The sequence below is a fragment of the Sapajus apella genome, unplaced genomic scaffold, assembly GCF_009761245.1.
Source record: "Sapajus apella isolate SASKATOON/1434 unplaced genomic scaffold, GSC_monkey_1.0 scaffold114, whole genome shotgun sequence".
NCBI classification, from domain to species: domain Eukaryota; kingdom Metazoa; phylum Chordata; class Mammalia; order Primates; family Cebidae; genus Sapajus; species Sapajus apella.
Genome location: NW_022437054.1, coordinates 5,661,100 through 5,674,458, shown reverse-complemented (window position 1 = coordinate 5,674,458; position 13,359 = coordinate 5,661,100). Strand labels below are relative to the sequence as shown.

General features: G+C 44.2%; 1 protein-coding gene across 5 annotated transcripts in view; it reads left to right on the top strand.

Moving 5' to 3' along the window:
- The first annotated feature begins 1,221 nt into the window (after nucleotides 1-1,221).
- ZMYM2 (zinc finger MYM-type containing 2) overlaps nucleotides 1,222-13,359 on the top strand; it is a 123,041-nt gene continuing 110,903 nt past the window's right edge. For 2 of the 5 annotated variants that reach the window (XM_032260147.1, XM_032260143.1), the window contains exon 1: nucleotides 2,513-2,581. The gene's annotated coding sequence lies outside the window, so the exon portion shown is untranslated. Of the gene's footprint in view, nucleotides 1,512-2,512; nucleotides 2,582-12,624; nucleotides 12,672-13,359 lie in introns of those variants that run through there. The other 3 variants (XM_032260146.1, XM_032260144.1, XM_032260145.1) reach the window with 3 other exon arrangements.

Sequence of the window (13,359 nt, the reverse complement as noted above, 5' to 3'; positions counted from 1 at the left end):
GTGGTCTTGGAAATGGTTCAGCACCATGACGTCCGCCGAAGACGTAGGTGTAGACGAGGAACAAAAGAGAAGACCCCCTCGTGGAGGAGGCCTGTGGGACCCGCCCTCCCCGAGCGCCCAGACCCGTCTTTCCCTGACTCCGCTGCCCCCGGGGGCCGCAGCGGGTGCGCCCCGCGATGGAGCGGGCTGTGAAGGGAGTCTCCATGGAGTCTCCATCAACCGTTGAGGACCAGGAGACGGTGGCAGGCGGTGGAGAGGCCTGGGCAGGGCCAGCGCCCTGGGCTGCGGAGCGCAGGACGGCGGCGCCCAGGGACGCCCCAGGGCGGGCCCCGTCCCCTCCAACCCGCGGGAGCCCAGCTCCAGGGGAGCCCGCAGCTCCCTCCATCTTGGTTGATGGAGGCGGGGAGCGTTGTCTGGGTCTCTCCACCGTCGCGCCCGTCCCCTACGGCCCCGCGGACGCAGACGCCGGCAGCCGGGGCTGTTCCCTTGGCCGAATGGCAGAGCCCAGTCGGGGCTTCCCGGGGACAAGTTTCCCGGCCCCACGGGGCTTGGTTTTGAAGGGGTCCCAAGTTCCCACAGCCGTTCCGACAAAATGGAGGACGTCGTCTCCTCCTGCTGCAGCCATGGCGGGAGGTGGGGGACTATTCCCCACGGGGCGCGGCGAGAGTGGAAGGGCCTCCACTGCCCCCAGCGCGCTCAGGGTTCCACTTCGCCCGCGGCCCCGAAAGCCCACTCGGCCCCACTCCAGCGCCTCCCCGGCCTCGCCCCTCGTGGGGGCCTTCAAGGAACTGGACAGGGAGGGCACTGGGGCATCGAGGCCGCGGCTCTCCTCGGGCAGAGGCGTTGGGAGCCGCAGCCGCGGCCTGTGCACCCGGGCTAGGGCGAGGGCAAGCGGCCCCGCCGGAGTCTCCCGGGCTGTCTAGGTACCGTAGAGCCCCGGGCCCCAAGGGGCCAAAGCGAAGCCGGTGCAGCGGGCAGTGAATCTCGGGCTCCTGACCCTGGCAGACCCTATGGGTGGGGGCGGGGGACCAGCGGGGAGGGGACGCGACCGAGAGTCGAGGGCCGGCGGAGGCGGGAGTGGAACGGCAGGGCCGGGGGTGTGGCCCGCGCCTGACGGACAGCCCTTCGGACCACCCCACCGAGGGGGGGTCCTGAAGGACGGCCGTGGTAGCCAATGGGCGTGTCCGAGGCGCCCCAGCCCGCCTCCATCACCAGCCAACGAGCGCGCGGAGGGCGGGGCCTCTCCGGGCTCGGCCGTGCCACCGCCTCCTCCGCCTCCTCCTCCTCACCAGCGCTAAAGCCGGGACTGGACCGAGCGGAGTTGTGCGTGTCGCCGAAGGGGGGTGGGCCGGGGGAGGGGAGGTTCGTTCCGCGGAGCCGCAGCCAGAACCGGGTGAGGCTTATCCCCGCTGTCTTTCCAGTCCAGGGCCGCCGAGAGTGGGGGTGGCTGGGAGCAGCGCAGCCTCCGGAGGAGGAGGCGGAGGCGGAGGCGACTGGGGAGGCGGAGATGGGTGAGGGCAGCCTCCAGAGCCTCCCACCGACCCGGGATTAATACCCCGCGGCGCGGCCGCCGTCGCCGCTGCCGCGTCGGGGCCTCGGGGGCAGCTCGGGGCTGTTCTCATGTCACAGGCGCCTTTGCGTGCGGCCCGAGGGGCTAGGAGAGTGCGGGCGAGGCCGGGAGGGCTGGGTGAGGCGGCCGCCAGCGGCGGGGGTCGCGGGGCTGGCGGGGCGGCGGGGCCGGCGGGGCCGGCGGGGTGGGGGTGCCGGCCGCCCGGGGAGGTCGCGGGGTATTTTCCTTTCTCTCCTGCGGGGGGCGGGGGAGGGGCGCCCCGGCCGGGTCTGCGCTCTCGGGGCCGTGCTGCCACCCAGCCCGCCAGAGCCGAGGTCCCCAAGTTTTTCGGGGCGAGAGCAGCTGCCTCTGCCCTGCCGGGTCCCCTCCTTCGCTCTTCTTTTCCTCGGCGCTGCGCTGCGCGGCTCTTGCTCCGCACGTATTGTTTGGCTGGGTCTCTAATGGCGGACGGGGAGGCAGCGCTGCCGGTCGCCGACTGCAGGGGGGGGCAAACCTCGGGCCCAGGGCAACTGCTTGGGGCAAATGTGGGCAATATCAGCCCAGCGGTGACGTGAGCCGCCCCTTACCTCTGAATTGGTACTTGGAGTGACGGGGATGACGCTGGGTGGGCAAATTTAGGAGGGAATACAAATCCCTTACTGGCGTCGAGGCAACGTTTTCCCTTCCCCCCCTCCCTTCCAGGAGCAGGCTCGGTGTCCTCAGGCCCCTCTCCCTTCCAGATTTTGCCTTTCACAAGGGTTTTGGCCCCAGATATATATTTTGCGCCGTTTTGCCCCACTTACGCAGGAGGGGGCTGTTGTGCGCATGGTGGGGGTAATAATAGAAGGACCGAACCTCCTTGACCTCTTATTCCCTCCTCTGCCTCCTTCTGGCAGAAAGGGTTGGGTTCTTCCACCAGGTTCTGTGTTCTTGATACGTTTTTCATTTTTCCTCCTATCCCAGGACCAAGAATCGCCTTCAACCCTGTCTGGTGCATCCTTGGCAGAAAGTGAGGAGGAAAACACCCCCATTGTGAGTCTTTTGCCCCTAATTTGTTGCTAATAGAGGACATTGTCAGATTGTAGGGGTTCAGCCATGGGACCTGGCCCTCCCCGTTGTTTTGAGGGGGAGGAGCTTTCCCTTGGGTGGCAGCTGCCCCCAAGGCGAAGCCTGGGTAATGGTTGGTGAGGCAGCTGGGAGTGGGCGCTGCTGTTTCCACCGCTGCAGACATCGCTCCTGCTGCTGCAATACCAACCTCAGCAACCAGACGACGGGCTTCTGCAGCTGCTCACGTTACCGGGGAGGAGGGGTGGTGCGAAGGAGGGCATATTTCTGGTGCCCTCTAGAGTTCCAAAATGGGAATTAAAGTTATTTCTTGTTGAATGCTATGCATGCAACCTTAACATTTTTTCTTCCTTAAACGATGGCTAATTGATTGAAGGGATTGGAAACATAGAAATAACCATTTATATTTTTGTTTATGTCTGTTGGAAACACAAATTTTGACGCTTAAGGCTCATAAGTTGCTAGATCTTTTTCATGGCTTTGCTTAGGGAAGGGATGGAGTCCACTCCTCTTGTACTGTCTTGTTCTCCAAGTAGTATGCTGATCAGACCAGTGTACTGATCTGGTAACTTTCTTGGATCTCCATCTTCCATGTTGACCGTCTTTCACTTAACGATCATTTTTGAATGTGTTAACCTGAGAATTATCATTTAATTTGTTGGTTTTAAGGCAACCATGTAATGTACTAGAGAGGAAGATGAAGATAGTCAATCATATTTTCCTTCAGGCAGTTGAAACTAATAAAATATCAGTGAAGTCCATTGACAATTGATACTGTAACTTGTAGATCTCTGTCAGAGTCAGAGGTGAGTTATTTTTGCTTAAGTATTCAATCCACATGGTTCAAAAAATAGTTAAGAATTTGCTGAATATACATTGTGAAGGATGAACCGGGAATAGTAACTTGTGTTAAATATACATCATTCTAGGGACAGTCCAGGTCACTTTACTTTAATCTTAGCAGGTTGCCCACAGTGCAATACAGATAGCGTGTATTGAGCTCTTATTGTATGCTAACCCAATTCCAGAATGTGTGTGGTTTTTTTTAAGTTTATCATGGAAACTTTAAATTTTACAAGTAAGAATAGTGTACTGAACCTCCATGTACCCATCATTCACGTTCTAAAATTATCAATACATGTCCACACTAATTTTTAATATGTGTCAACGAAAACCCAGTGATGTTGATAACCACAGTTATCAATTAGATTTTTATACCGCCTTGTTTCAAAACCAACAGATCAGAATTAACATAACCTCTTTTTCAATGTCAAAACCAACAGATCAGAATTAACATAGCCTCTTTTTCAATGTGTCTGTACAATTTACAGTCTGTAATTGTTTTCTAAATATTGCTAACTTGAATGAATATAACTTCTCTAATGAGTTTGAAATTCGTCTCAGGAATTAGATCATTCAAATATGATGAATCAAGGATTAGATCTTTCAAATAAATGGATGATGCTTATCACCACATATTTTCACTAAAGATTTGCCTGTCTAGGATTTTTTTCTTTGTTCTTAGTTATGTTGATAGGGGAAGCTTGATAATTGGTTATGTTTAGCAGATATTTGGAGATGAGGAATGTAAAAAATGTAAAATCGGTACTTTTCTGTAATGGCAACATATGTATACTAATGGAAAGCAATGCTTCTTTTATGTAATACCAGAATGTGGTTCTTGTTTTGCTTAATGATTTAGGTTAGGATTGAACATTTCTTTACTTAAAAACATCAACTAGTGATGCTGTTACGTGCTAGACAGTAAGATGAAGATAACCTGATGATTTTTAATTGGCTTCGACTAAATAAGTACTTTTATTTTACACTGAGAACATATGTAAGTGCTTTTAGATCTGTTTACAAGGTATTTTGACAGTTAAAAATACTTTGCATATTTATGACATCTTCCTTTACTGCATCCTATCTATTCCGTCTCACCTATCCTTTTAAACAGTTGGAAGAAAGATATAAAGTGGTTCCTACTTTTCTGTGGACTGGGCTTTTGTATCTCATGTGGTGAGACAGCCCTGAATCACTCAGGTATGACACATACACTAACATATGAACATTTTTAACTTCTGTGTGGATACAGAGATTATCTTTGAACAACAGTGTTCATTTTTTAGTTTTATTGTATTTTGCCCTTGTTTGAGGTACACAGGTATACAAACTTAATGCATTTGAGACAAAGTGAATCTTTACCTTCAGTCAGATGCTCTGGTATTAGTGTGATGGGAAGAATAGATATGAAATGCTAAAACTCTTTAGTGTCAAAAGGCGTAGTATAATTAGAAATGTAATATTTTATATTTTCTGTCTCTAGCATTAATATGTCTCCATCCAATTTGGCAATATTATTTATATATCTTATAATAAATGCCATTTATTATAAGAAGACTTTGGGCTATTCAAATTGCGTGTTTGTTTTTTTTTTTTTTGAGATGGAGTTTTGCACTTGTTGCACAGGCTGGAGTGCAATGGTGTGATCTTGGCTCACTGCAACCTCTGCCTCCTGGGTTCAAGTGATTCTCCTGCCTCAGCCTCTCCAGCAACTGGGATTACAGGTGTGCGCCACCACGCCTGGCTAATTTTGTATTTTTAGTAGAAACAGGGTTTCATCATGTTGGTCAGGCTGGTCTCAAACTCCTGGCCTCAAATGGTTCACCTGCTTTGGCCTCCCAAAGTGCTGGGATTACAGGCATGAGCCACCGCACCCGGCCTCTTTTTTTTGTTTGTTTTTTTTTTTTGAGATGGAGTCTCCGTCGCCCAGGCTGGCGTGCAGTGGCACAAACTTGGCTCACTGCAGCCTCTGCCTCCCGGGTTCGAGCAATTCTCCTGCCTCAGCCTCCCAAGTAGCTGGGACTACAGGCATGTGCTACCACACCCGGCTAATTTTGTAGTTTTGGTGAAGATGGGGATTTTTAGTAGAGGGGAGGTGTCACCATGTTGGCCATGCTGGTCTTGAACTCCTGGGCTCTGGTGATCCACCCGCCCCAGTCTCTCAAAGTGCTGGGATTATAGCAGTGAGCCACCTGTGCCCTGCCTGCATGTGATTTTTTTTAGAGAATGCAAGGAGAGCCCAAACTCAAGTGTTTTCTCTCATTGGATTCGCAAATAGTATTTTATATAGCACATTTCAAGTTTAGCAAGAAATATATTGTTTTGACTCCCTGCATTTTCTTCCTTTAAAACATTTCAGTTGGTTAATTTTCTTATATTCCTGTCAAAGCATAGAACTGAACAGGACTTTTGAAGTATTCAGATCAAAAAGTTCTTACGCAGATCTCCAATATGTAAGACTTAAAAAGTTGTCACTGAGAAAAATTGCTGTTGGATAAATCCATGAATTTGAGTGCAGCGATCTGAGTAGCAGTTGCAGCTTATTTTCATATTTTATTTTGGTTGTATACCAGCATGAAATTTTTGTTTTATGTAGTTGGAGTTGCACATTTTTATTTTGCAACCTGGTTTTTTAAATAAGTCACTTAGTAGTCTTAGATTTCTCTTACTAAAATAGAGATATGAAAAGTATCTTTATGGTCATCACCAAATGCTTGGCAACAAGATGAGTTGGTCATTTTAAAATGTGTTAAAATTTGGATTATAACACATTTGAACATATCTGTTGTTTTGTGCATATTTTAAGATATATTAAGGTGGGGCGCAGAGCCTGTAATCCCAGCACTTTGGGAGGTTGAGGCGGGTGGATCACCTGAGGTCAGAAGTTCGAGATTAGCCAGGTCAACGTGGTGAAACCCTGTCTCTATTAAAAAAAAAAAAATACAAAAATTAGCTGGGTGTGCTGGCGGGCACCTGTAATCCCAGCTACTCAGGAGGCTAAGACAGGAGAATTGCTTGAACTCGGGAGACGGAGGTTGTAGTGAGCCAAGATTGTGCCATTGCACTCTAGCCTGGGAGACAGAAGCTCAAAAAAAGCTCAAAAAAACTTTGTCTCAAAAAAAAAAAAAAGATATATTAATTTTTTGGTGTCAAGCTTTACATGATATTTGAAGCAATTCTGTGGAACTACAGAATGAATTTTTTAAAACAATTGAAAATCTATTTAGAGTTTAAAAATTGATGTGCAGAGAGGTTAGCAAAATCACTTGATTAGCATGACTTTGGGATTTGTTCTTAGTACTTAGTACTGTTTTGTTTTTAACTTTATAACAGTCCATTGAAAATTGGAAGTAATACATTTTAAGAAAAATTAATGGTCTTTAATTTGGAAGAAGGGTATAGCTGTTTTATTTTTACTGATTTGATTACTGTTCTGTAAGTATTCATGTTTGCTATTTCAGTAAATGACATAAGAGTAAACTGGTTGGCCGGGCTCAGTGGCTCACACCTGTAATCCCAGGTTTGGGAGACTAAGGGGGGAGGGGGATCACCTGAGGTCAGGAGTTTGAGACCAGCCTGGCCAACATGGTGAAACCCTGTTTCTACTAAAAGTACAGGCATGGTGGCAGGCAATTAGCCAGGCATGGTGGCGGGCACCTGTAATCCCAGCTACTGGGGAAGCTGAGATAGGAGATCACTTGAAACTGGGAGGCAGAGGTTGCATTGAGCCAAGGTCGCACCATTGCACTCCAGCCTGGGTGACAGAGACTGTCTCAAAAAACAAACAACAACAACAAAAACCTCTTGGATTAAACTTATTTCTCTCTAATCATACATTTAGATTGGATAAGAAAAATAACTTACATAGCTATTTTAAGTAAAATTGGGATGCACAGAAGTTGCAGACAGAATAATGTTTATAAGATGTGTCTATAATACAGTGAGACACATTCTTTTTACTTTACAGCAATGAATGTGTATATTACTCTGCTGTAGTCACCTAGATACCTTCTCTGGACTTAACGGTGTAAGAATTGACAACTAAAGTTTTGGGTTTTGTTATTTAACATTAAAAAATGACTTTTTCTTCTAATACCGGCACAGTTTTATAATCATTCGTTTCAGAGAGGTATGTCTTGCCTAGCAAGTATAGTGTTTCTTGGAATATCAGTCTGGGCTAGACAGAATGTTCAGGGTAATAATCAGGGTACCGATTCAACAAATTGGATATTATAGCACCTGTTATATATTAGTCATAAAAAATGTGTTCTGTTAATTATGGGCCAGCAGTTTCTTTGATTCCTTGCTTGGAAGAGGATTTCATCTAGACTTAGTGAATTGTGTTTCTAGTTCTATAGAACTAAGGAAAGGTTTGAATGGAAGTGAAAATATAAGTTAAGTGAAAATTTTATTTTATCCTCCTCCTGTTTAGAGTTGTACTTTTTTTCGTTTCAGGCTTGTCATATTTTATTATAACTATTTTAATTATTTCTGGCACTGATATGGTATCTGATTTTTTTTTTTTTTTTGGAGGCAGAGTCTTGCTTTGTTGCCCAGACCGGAGTACAGTGGCATTATCTCAGCTCCTTGCAACCTCTGCCTCCAGGGTTCAAGCAATTCCCCTGCCTCAGCCTCCCGAGTAGCTGGGATTACAGGTGTGCACCACCACTCCCAGCTAATTTTTGTATATTTAGTAGAGACAGGGTTTCACCATATTGGCCAGCTGGTTTCAAATTCCTGACCTCAGGTGATCCACTCACCTCAGCCTCCCAAAGTGCTGGGATTACAGGTGTGAGCCACCGCACCAGGCCTGAATTCTTGTATGTTTATAATTCTATATTTGCTTTTTTTTTTTTTTTTTTTTTTTGAGAAGGAGTTTTGTTCTTGCTTCCCAAGCTGGAGTGCAATGGCGCTGTCAGGCTCACCGAAACCTCTGCATCCTAGGTTCAAGTGATTCTCCTGCCTCAGCCTCCCCAGTAGCTGGGACTATAGGCATGTGCCACCACACTTGGCTAATTTTATATTTTTAGTAGAGACGGGGTTTCTCCATGTTGGTCAGGCTGGTCTTGAACTCTCGACCTCAGGTGGGATTATAGGCGTGAGCCACTGCACCTGGTCTGCTTTTTTTAAGTAATGAAAAATTTGGACTTATTTTAGTTATAGAAAATTATTATAAAATTTAATGAGTTTTAGCTTTATAACTTTACTATGAATATTGTCTCACTTTATTCTGATTTTTGTCTGCCTTAATATTGTGTAGTCCTGTTTCTTAGCCAAATAAGTGTTAACTCCTGCCTAGGAAGTCATTCCATCCTATGTCTCTGTACAGTTTTACATTGCTTATAGAAGAGAAGCTTCTGTTCCAGTTAGTCTCTCTTCTATGACACAGACTCCTGACTTCTACTATTCCATGTTCTCTCCATTTGTATATCATATTTCCCCTTTTTAGGGACTTTACTGGTCCGTTAATAATTCTGTCTTCCTCTTGGACTTAACTGTTCGTTTGTCTTTCCTTTTCCTAACTCCTTTTGCATTTTTTTAAAAAAGACCGCAGTATCTGTAATAGCATACTGTGCCCTAAGTCTGATTATGCTGTGCTTTTAGGGAGTATATTTCCATGTTATAGTAAACTTGTGAATTTGGTGAGATCATGATATAAGTATGGTTCTAGAGATATATAAGGGTCTCACATGGAAAGGGAACTAGGAAGGGTAACAACTTAATTTTGCAGATTTTCTGCTGAAAAAAGCCATTTTCTCACTTGAGTGTTGCCTAGGGCATTTGTAGCATGACATGAGTTGGAGTCATACAGATTCAGGTTTAAATCTGGCCTGCCCATGAAGGGAGTTTTGGGGTGATAGAGTGTTCTAAAACTGGATTGGTGGAGGTTGCACAAGTATATACATTTAATAAATTTATCAAACCTTTCACTTAAAATAAGTAAATTTTACTGCATGCACATTGTGTTTTAATAAAACTATGCCTTAATAGAAATATTTACCAGTATTTACCAGTTTGTGATATCAGGCAATCAGGCAAGTCATGTAACCTCTGAGCTGTAGTTCAGTCAGTTAACAAATGAGTTTGGTAATGCCTGGTTTCCTTAATTGTTGAGGTGAAAACTAAAAATAATACAGGGTATACAGCTGGCCCATAGTAGGTGCTCAGTTAATAGCAGCTACAATTCTTAAACAATCTGTTTTTTTTTTCTTTTTTTTGAGATGGAGTTTTGCTCTTGTTGCCCAGGTTGGAATGCAGTGGTACCATTTCGGCTCACTGTAACCTCCACCCCTCCCCTCGGGTTCAAGCGATTCTCCTGCTTCAGCTTTCCGAGTAGCTGGAATTACAGGCATGCGCCAACGCGACTGGCTAATTTTGTATTTTTAGTCTCTACTAAAAATGAGACGGGTTTTCTCCATGTTGGTCAGGCTGGTCTCAAACTCCCAACCACATGTGATTTGCTCACCTTGGCCTTCCAAAGTGCTGGTATTTTAGGTGTGAACCACTGTGCTGTTAATCTGGACCAAACATCGTGAATTTGCTGCCACACCTGGATGTAAACTTACTGTGTGTTTGGTCCCTGGTAATGACTAGAAGAATTTATATCTTTCTCTTCACCAACTTCCTTCTTCTGGCCCCTTTATCAGTCTGCAGTGCTTTATCCTCTGTTGAGATGAAAATGCTTTATCCTCCAGAATCCCTGCATCTTTTTCTAATGATTTCTTCTTTTCCCTATACTTTAGAAAGAAATCCACTGTCTGATTGGCACTTCAACAGTATAACAAATCTGCTCTTTTGAGGTCACTAGTGACCTAATTGCCAAATCTGTTAACTGCTTCTTTTGGTCTTAATTCTGTAACATTTGAAATTCTTACTTCTGGGGCTTAATGTAGTCTCATAGTTATGACCATCTCCTTCACTTCCCCATGCTAGACTTTTTTTTGAGATGGAGTTTCGCTCTCGTTGCCCTAGCTGGAATGCAATGGTGTGATCTTGGCTCACTGGAACCTCCGCCTCCTGGGTTTAAGCGATTTTCCTGCCTCAGCCTCTTAAGTAGCTGAGATTACAGGTGTGCGCCACCACGCTTGGCTAATTTTTTGTATTTTTAGTGGAAATGGGGTTTCACCAACTTTGCCAGGCTGGTCTCGAACTCCTGACCTCAGGTGATCTGCCCACCTTGGCCTCCCAAAGTGCTGGGATTACAGGTGTGAGCCACTGTGCAAGGCCTCCCCTCACTAGACTTTCTAATGTTGAGACTTTTTTGAGACATATTCTCACTCTGGCGCCCAGGCTGGAGTGCAGTGGTGTGATCTTGGCTCCCTGCAACCTCTGCATCCCGGGTTCAAGTGATTCTTTGCCTCAGCCTCCTGAGTAGCTAGGATTACAGGCACCCAACACCACGCCCAGCTAATTTTTGTATTTTTAGTAGAGATGGGGTTTCACTATTTTGGCCAGGCTGGTCTTGAACTCCTGACCTCGTGATCCGCCTGCCTCGGCCTCCCAAAGTGCTGGGATTATAGGTGTGAGACACCATGCCTGGGCCATGTTGAGACCTTTTAAGTGTCCTTTACTGTCATCTTTAGCTCTCTCTTGTTTTGCTTTGAACTTTTACCTTAGTCTGTTAGAAAATGGAATTATTTACAAAGCAGTTTCTTCCTATTCATGACTCCAGAGTAGCCAGCTTAATTTTTCCTAAAGCTCAATCTGATGACATCACTCATTTTGCAGAAACTTGAGATCAATTTCTGTTGACATCTGAAACAAACTAAAAAATATAAGCCTGTACTTAAAAACCCTTGAAAAGGAAAAATCAAGTAGGGAGTGTGTTATGTGTGATTTTCAGGTAAGTTCTCTCTGTTAGGTTTAGAGAAATAGTCATGTAAATGAGTAAATATAAACAAAGTGTAGTAGGTAATAAACAGAAATGAATAATTATATCCATATCAGAAAGGACAGTTCTTAAAGAGTATTTTGGTTATAAAAATAAAACATTCCCTTAAAATCTTTATGCAGTAAAAAATACATATTACATAGAAAATGAGATTTCCTGCATAATTCCATTCCCCTTGAGACCAGTGTTGAAACTTTAAAACGTATTCTTACGATTTTGCCACCTGCTCATAGTGCTAATAATTTGCATATATGCTGTTACTATCAACAATGGACGTATTCAACATAGTCTGACAGCCTTGTTTTCCCTTCCCTATCCTTATGTTGCAGAAGTCTTTAGCTGATTGTTTGAATTCTAGTGTTCAATTTTATTAGACCAGTTCACTAGTCTTAGTTCTAGCTGATGGGAAGATAATGTGGTATGATGAAAGGTATGTGGACTTTAGGTGCAAACTTCACATGCGCCACCTACCAGCTGTGCTATAGGAGATTTATCTGATTGTACAGAGTAATTTACTTAACTGCAAAATGAGGTCATAATATATTATAAGGTCTTTTCAAGGAACTTACGATGAGAGTGTTATCAAGCATTTTTTTTTTTTTTAATTTTTAGTAGAGATGGGGTTTCTCCATGTTGGTTAGGCTGGTCTTAAACTCCCGACCTCAGGTGATCTGCCCGCCTTGGCCTCCCAGAGTGCTGGGATTACAGGCATGAGCCACCATACCCGGCAAGCATGTTTTTTTTATAATTGATAGTTGTTATTGTGTCAGATGTGTGATGAAATTCGGAGGCAAAAATATAACTCAAGGCATGAGGGAAAGGATTGAATAAAAGAGATCAGCAAAATGAGACTTATTGAGGAGTGCCTTCTTCAATTAAGATTTATTGAGTGGCGCCTTCTCTAGGCTTACTTAAAAGAACTTTATTTACTAGATAATTAAAAAATTAAAACTACTGAATTGTAAATGGTAAGATTTTCTGTTCATTTTCTGAAATTTGTCTTAAGGGGAAACAGATTTTCTTTGTTATAGTCTATGCTCTGTATTCCTTTGATTTTTTTTTTTCTTTTTTAAAGCAATAAGTGAAACGTTTGAAGAACATATCAAGAAAAAAACGGTGGTTAAAAAAGAGTTTTGAGTCTTACAAAACAGAGGCAAGAGATTTTTTTGCTTAATAGTAGTTTGTAGTAGAGAAATAAATTCTTAGTACCTGAAGTCTGCCTTTTTGGATCTGTGGTCTCATTTGCGTATTGATGCAAGTATTGTTGTTTCTTTAGGTTAGATGAGGTCTTAATCATGGAACATTTGAAGTCACGTAAAGAAGGTAATGTTTTTTTTAAAAGCCCTCTACTGCATCATGTTTAAACGTTTCGGAAAATTTGTTATCAAAAACAATCATTACACTAGATCATAGATTTGGAATACCTATAAGTGGTCATAAGAATAAATGAATGTTTGATGATTTGTTTCCAAATTAATGTGTGTAGTTGAAGTTTATTTGTGCTGTTGTAGTTTTTAAATTATGTTTGGAGAAGGAAGTATGGGTTTATTTAGCTTCTTTGGTAAAGGGGATCACAGGGATAGGGTATGATAACCTTTTATTAGGGGCTAAAATCAGGTCATGTTACTAACTGTAATTACGCAGATGAATACAGAAGTAAAAAAAATTAGGACCAAAGATAAAGGATAAAGGTAATTATATTTTAGCTTGTTTCTTCTTTTGAGAAAGTTACTCTGATTTCCTGTTTTATAACAGGGAAATGAGCTGGGGGGTGAAGTGATTGTGCCCTATGCACGCAAGAAGAGAAAGAGCCAGAATTCAGTGTGGGTCAGGGAGGAGTGAAAAAACCCCAAACCCGAAAAAAGAAAAAAAGCAACTCCAAATCCCAGAAAGGTTATTTGTTAAAGGAAAATATTCATTCCGTAAATATTTATTGGCCAGGCTTTTGTGTAAGTTCAAGGATACAGTAAGAGGCAATAAGAACATAGGTCTTTGCCCTCATAGACCATGC